This window comes from Castor canadensis, chromosome 5 (assembly GCF_047511655.1).
Source record: "Castor canadensis chromosome 5, mCasCan1.hap1v2, whole genome shotgun sequence".
NCBI classification, from domain to species: Eukaryota; Metazoa; Chordata; class Mammalia; order Rodentia; family Castoridae; genus Castor; species Castor canadensis.
In genome coordinates this window covers 170,763,702-170,770,521 of record NC_133390.1, presented here as the reverse complement: position 1 = coordinate 170,770,521, position 6,820 = coordinate 170,763,702, and the positions used below count along the sequence as shown (strand labels likewise).

Below are 6,820 nucleotides of genomic sequence, written 5' to 3'. Positions count from 1 at the left end.
ACTTCCTGTTGGCCACAAACACTTGGACAGCCTGTCCTACCCAGTTACTGATGAGATCGGCCTCCCAGAGGGACACAGGTAACACTGTCCATGTCCCCAGGGCTGCTGCGGTGCCCTGGTGCTGCTCTGGGGACCTGGGGAAGGAAGAAAGGCCGTCATTCCATGGATCTACCAGCAGGGGGCAAGCGGGGCCTTGGAAAACTGCTGAATGTTTATGAGGGGACGTTTGTGACGTCAGGGTGGGCTGCAGCAGAGCTCAATAAATGACCACGTTCATGGCCTTTCTGTATCAGAGGAGGGGAAACTTTCAGAGAATCAGGGAGCTGGGGTGTGCACCCAGCATGGAGGGGAGGAGGAAGAGGACAGGTCAAACTGAAGGAATGCTGCACACGGGTCTGGTCATAGAGGTGTCAAAGGGATGAGAGAGACAGGACTCCACTCATTGAGACCTGGCGGCAGGGGACAGTAGGACTCCATAGGGTCCCAGAAGGTGAGTTCTACCTCCTGCAGGGAAGCTGAGGCTCAGAGGGAGGGGTGGCCGGGGCTGTACTCGGTGTTCCCCGCACCATCTTTCTGAATCCTTAGAGATCACCGTAGTGGGAAGGTGCTGTTATCTGCCGTTCTTTTTATAGCCAAAGAACAAAGGCTCAGAGAGGGCAGGTGACTTGCTCAAGACCACACAGCTCCCGTGTTCGACCCAGAATGGAAGCTCAGATCCTCGGAACTGGAGTCTGCACCTGAGTCTCCCACACCTGTGCTGTTTCCCGTAGCGTTCGTTGTACACGGACTCCCCACCCATCTTTACTACAGAACAACCAGAGCTCTCTGAACACAGGAAACAACTTTGTCGTTAGTACGGTAACAGCTGTTGTGTGCTGGGTCTGTTTTGCTTTTTTTTTTTTTTCTATTTTCCCTTTTTTTTTTTTTTTTCCGGTGCTGGGGACCAAACTCAGGGCGGGTCAGGAGTCAGAGGCCTGGTAGGGCTTTGTCACATGGAGAGGAGAGCCAGGAGGTGAGCAGATTGTGTTCCTTGAGGTGCTCAGAGCGAAGGGAATCCCAACGAGACTTCCTGCCTGAGACCTGATGCTCTATGTCACCCAGAACCATAGAGTCCTCAGGTGACCTGGGTTGCAGACCCTGCAACACCAGGCCAGACTCCTCCCCAGCCGGTTCTGTCCCAGGCCCTGCGTCCAGACCCTTGTCGGAGCACAGGGTGGGGCAGTGGATCCTGAGAGCAGAGCCTGGGTCCTTCTCTCCTCTCCTCCTCCCTCAGAGCTCCTCAACACAAGGTATAGCTGGTGCTCAGCGGAGCCTGCAGAGCCCGGGCCGTGGAGATCCAGGTTGTGCTGGGTGGCTTTGTTTATTTGGTTCAGTGTTGTTTGTAATTGCAAAACGTTCCTGGACCACCAGCTCTCTCCTGGGCAGGCTGGGAAACCATTTCCAGACGGAAAATAATTTCAGGGAAGAGGAGCTAAAATTACAGACCACTCTGCTGCCAGCGTCCCTGGGACAAGCCACTGTGCCCTGGGGCTTTCCTGAAGCTGGGGGTAGGTTGGGGGTGGTGCTGGAGGTGTCTCTGAGCATGTTCATGTTTGGGACATGTGAACCCTAAGCCGGCTCAGAGCTGCATTTGAGTCCTATCTCTCTCTTCCCCTCCCTCCCTCCCTTCTCTTTCTGTGCTGGGGATGGAACCCAGGCCTTCTGCATGCTAGGCAAGTGCCCTGCCACCAAGCTGCACCCCAGCCCCTCCATCCATCCTCGCCTCCACAGTGATAAGAGCCACACCTGGTGACCTGGCGAGGCCTTGGACACCAGTCCACTTGCAGAGCAGCCCAGGGCGCTGTCTTCAGCAGCTCCCACGGCCCCCACTGGGCAACAGATACACCGTCAGGAAACAGATACACCAAGGAGAAAGGAAGATTAAAATAAACTCATCACACTTTTTTTAGACAAAACAAAACAGTGTCTAGGGACACACAGGACAGCGATAAAATGAGTCACACAGTGGTGGCTGTCAGAGAGAAGTCGTGGTTACATTTGGAAGAAGGGCGGCCGATGAGGGGCGTCTGGGGTGGTGGGCAAGGCTAGTGTTCTGATGGACCTCAGAAGTATTTGTTAAAAAGCAAATATTCCCCTTGCAGATGGAGAAAGGGAGGTGTGGGCCCCAAGTGGCTCTTCCTTGGAACTGCGTGAGGGCTGCCACTTGAAGCAGCCCAGAGCCCATCACTCGTTTATTCACTCAACAAGTATTTTCAGCCAGGGTGCAGGGGGAATCCAGTGAGCTACTTCGTGTCCTCATGGAACTCAGAGGTGCAGCAGTCAGCCTGGATGGAGGGCTGGGACACCTCCTGCAGTGACACCTTGGGACTCTGGGACAACTGCCCAGGGGCCTTGCTAGTGGATGGCGAGTGGGCAGCAGAGGGACATCTCCAGGGCTGAGCCTGGCATGGGTGGGATCTTGGGTCTTTTTGAGAGACTTTACAGGAAGCATAACAACACCTCAGCTGTCTCTGCTACATTTTGCCTTGCTTGCCTCTTTCTCCATGACACATGAGGCCCCTCTGAGTCACCAGGGAAAGCTCTGTAGCATGGCCTCTCATGCCCCTTACTGTCCCCTTCCCACAGCGCTGCCTGAGAACCAGGACTTCTCCCTATCTCTGGGTGTCAGACTCAGCAACCTCACATGCTGCAAGTTGTGGCAGTGATGCCAGACCCACTGGGCTCCAAGGCCTCCACCATCATCTGGACAGACGAATCCGTCAGCCCAAAGAAACCCACTGCTGGGAGAGAAGCGCTGATGTGCCTTGGGGCTCCAAGGCCTTTCAGGACTTGGGGCATTTCTGGAATGCTGAGGAGAGCCAGAAAAAGCCACAGAATAGCAGGCCTAGGACTAGGGGGAGGAGCACAAGGTACGATGGTCTCACTGAGGGGGCTAACAAGGCCAGGCTCACCTACAGGGGCCTCCTGTGCCCTGGAACCCTCTTGCCTCAGAGCAGACCAAGGATTTGAACCACAGCCCCATCTCTCAGGCTGCTGGATAGAGAAGGGACTGTGGGGATGAGGGCAGAGCAGGGAGGCTGGGAGCTGCTGCAGTTATCCATGTGGCAGGAGCGTGAGAGGAAGAGGCAGTGAGGGAGGCTAGGTTGGGGACCATGTGGTAAGGGAACCTCCTTTTCGCTCAATGGTGCATCCTGCCCATCTCCATCCCATACAAGCTCTGTGACTGGGGACAAGTCACTTCATCTCTCTGTGTCTTCATTTTCTCATCAGTGAAATGGGGATGACAATGCCTATTTAGAGGGTGGTTGTGGGGACCAAGTGAGTTAACAAGTGTAAAACACTTGGCTTCTAGTGAGGGCTGCAAGTACTGGCCACTGTTACTAACATTGTTACTATTGGTACCGTCACCACCACCACTGTCACCATCATCACCATCACCACCACCACCACCACCACCATCACCACCACCTTCATCACCACCACCACCACCATTACTACCATCACCACCACCGTCACCATCACCACTGCCATCACCATCATCACCACCACCAATCACCTTCCTACCATCACCACCATCACCACCATCACCATTGCCACACCACCATCACCATCCTCATCACCACCACACCATCACCACCGCCATTGCTACCATCACCACCACCATCATCACCACCACCATCACCACTGCCATCACCATCATCACCACCACCGCCATCACCACCACCATCACCATCCTCATCACCACCACCACCACCACCACCATCACACCGCCACCACCACCGCCATCTTTTTCTTCATCATCTTCATCATTACCTCCCTTCAAACTTGACAACAGTGAATCCAGACTGCAGCGCACCGCGCAAGTCTGGGGTTTAGCTCTTGAAACTAATACGTGAGACCCTGGGCTCCCTCCTGCCCCAGGATCCATCACTGAGTTTTCGAGGCTGGGCCCAGACCTCCTTGTGGGGCCCCGCACCAGGGCAGCCTCACCCCTGTGAACCTGAAGGAGAGCGCCCAGCACTTCCTTCCTCCTGCTCCCACTGGCCTGGGCATTTGTGCTGTCAGTTCAACTTGTGACAAATTTTTCCTGAAAATGGCTGCTTCTCTGTCCCCATAGCCACTGCCCTGTCCAGGCCACCTTTACAGCTACAACAGCCCCCATGATCACATCTGACTTAAGGACAAAAGGCTTCGGGTGTGATTTCAATCACGCAGCTGCTCAAGTTCAAACAGTGCGAACTGTGTTTTCAGGGAAGAGGAGAGGGACAGTGGGTTTCCTACTGTTTGCATTTCACTGCTTCCATTTTGTGAGACAAAATGTGCTTTCAGAGGTGAGACCACTCAGAGGGACCCACCTCTCCCCGGGACACTGGCAGAAGCACTTAGATAACTGTTAAATACTAAGTCAATGTTAATGGTGGTAATAGGCCTTTATTATAAGCACCCCTTTTACTGTTTATTTCTCCTTTAACTAAGCTAAGACGTTGGGGGCAGGGCAATTTGACTCCCTAATTGACAGCCGTTAGCCCTGGCTGCCCCGAGCAAAGGAGACTCTTGAGTGACGCAGCCGGCTGGACTAAAGTCGCACCTGCTGCTTTGAACACTCCACAGACACCTTGGTGAAGCTACACTGCAACCACAGCACAACTCTGGCTCCTGAGGGCACTGTCCCAGCGCCACTGTTTCAGACTTTTTGCCATCACAAGCTCTGAGAACGCTAGATGAACCTGCAGCCATTTCCCCAGGCCAGAGCACTTTGCCTGATGGCCCAGCCCAAGGCCTGTGACTGGTGTAGACACAGTCCTTCATTTGCATGAGAGACTGCCATGATTGGTGCAAACACAGTCCTTCATTTGCATGAGAGACTGCCATGATTGGTGCAAACACAGTCCTTCATTTGCATGAGAGACTGCCATGATTGGTGCAAACACAGTCCTTCATTTGGATGACTGCGGTGATTGGTACAGATTACTTTGCCACACCCCCTTTCTGTCTATATAAGCAGGCCATGTGACTCTCTTGGTGAGTCAGCCAGGAGCCCATCTCCTGTGATGCTTCTTTATGTTGCAACATCAGGCTCAATAAAAGTCCTCTCTCTTTGGTCTCTTCTTACCTGCTTTTAATTTTCATTAGTAGAGTGACTGAGCTGGTAATGTGAAGAGAGGAGAAGAGGCGGGGGCAGTGCAGGGCAGCAGTGGAGCTGGCACCAGCAGTAGAGGTAGCCCTTGTCCTGGTAATGCCAGCAGCAGTGGCAGCAGGGCAGGGGTGGTGGTAGTGACAGCAGAGATGGAGGTGATGGCAGAGGCAGCCTCAGCCTGGCAGCAGTAGCAATAGCAGTGGTGGCAGAGGTGACAGCAGCCAGGGTAAAAGCATCAGGGAGCAGAAGTGGCAAAAAGGGACAGCATGAGTAGTGAGGGAGGGAGGAGAGCTGAGACTGGAGAAAGTGGGAAGGCTGCAGTGAGCCAGCGAGAAGGGGAACTGGGGGCCCTGGTCACTGGAAGAGGACCGGGAGCTGAGCTGTAACAGTCGCCCGTGATGTCAAGGGCTGAGGATCTGGACATCCAAGGCTCAAAAGCTGTGACATGATGGGTTAATCTAATACGTAAGCTCTTTCGTAAATGTCACAGGGTACCCCCAATACAACTATAGTATGTTTGAAAAAAAAAAAAAAGAAAAGCTGTGACCCTTGTGGCTGTAGGGCTAAGGGTCCCAGCACCCAGGGCCCAAACAAGTGCTATAACACTAGAGGCCGCCACGTACGGCTGCCGCCTGCTGTCGCTGCTGTCAAGCGACAAGGATTACAACCGCCACCAAGGGCCCGGAAGAGCTGTTCTGCTACCGATTCCTATGTGGGTAGAGCAAGAGGACCCAGCCAGCTGGGGTAGTAGAGGTTGTGACAATTTATTGTACCTCCAGCAATGTGTGCAAGGAACCCGCTTCCCTGCAGCGTGGCCAGCACCGTGTACCACGTCACTCCGCTGATGAGCAGTTTTCTCAGGCCAGGAGGGACCCAGAGCCTGCACTGGCCGAGCTCGGCAGCGTCACATCTCACGCCCAGCTCCATTGCTTTGCCTTATTTTATCTTGTTTTATTTTCTCCTCATGCTTGATTCCCGGGACCATGACACATGTCCCTGAATGTAGACGTGTCCTTGTAAAGCAGCGGCACAGCACTCCCTCTCTGTGTGCAAGGTCTGGGCGTGTTGTCGTCTGTGCCCAGCACTCACCTCCGGCTGAGAAGCCATGGCCTGTTTCCTTCTCGGCAGGCCATGTGCCCGTGACCTGTGGGGTGGAGCGTTTTTCAGCCATGAAGAAACCTGGGCCTGAGCCTGTCTGCTGTGTAGCTGGGAAGAACCCGGGGCCAGGGAGATGACTCCATTGCTGGAGACAAATCCTCGCCCTGCCAGGCCGCCTGTCCCCGCCTGGGGCACCGGACATGTCAGTCAGGGCGCAGGGCCTGAGCAGCTGACTGCACCTCCTGGCCTCAGGCCTCTGGCCTCCTCCCCGGGGCTCCCTCAGCCCAGGGCCTGCTGGAGAAGCAGGAAGCGCGACCTTTGCAGGAATGCCCTGAAGGACCCTGCCCCTCGGCGTGGCGGTCCTCTGTCAGTCAGATGAGAGGACGCCTGGCATGCCTGAGTCACCTCGGCTGGCTGCCTTTCCATCAGCCACAGAGCAGCCACGAAGCCACCCACGACGCCAGGCACGGGGCATACAGCCTGGAGCCTGCGTTTGCGGTGTGTGTGTCTGTGTGTGATGATGTGTGTGTGTCTGTGTGTCTGTGTGTGTGTGTGTACGTGTGTCTGTGGGGGGCCATGCTTGTG

General features: G+C 54.9%; 1 long non-coding RNA gene across 1 annotated transcript; it reads left to right on the top strand.

Moving 5' to 3' along the window:
- Positions 1 to 5,114, top strand: LOC141423422 (uncharacterized). The gene is made up of 3 exons (XR_012448291.1): positions 1 to 490; positions 633 to 858; positions 2,626 to 5,114. It is a non-coding gene; the product is annotated as an uncharacterized lncRNA (long non-coding RNA).
- The last annotated feature ends 1,706 nt before the right edge of the window (positions 5,115 to 6,820 follow it).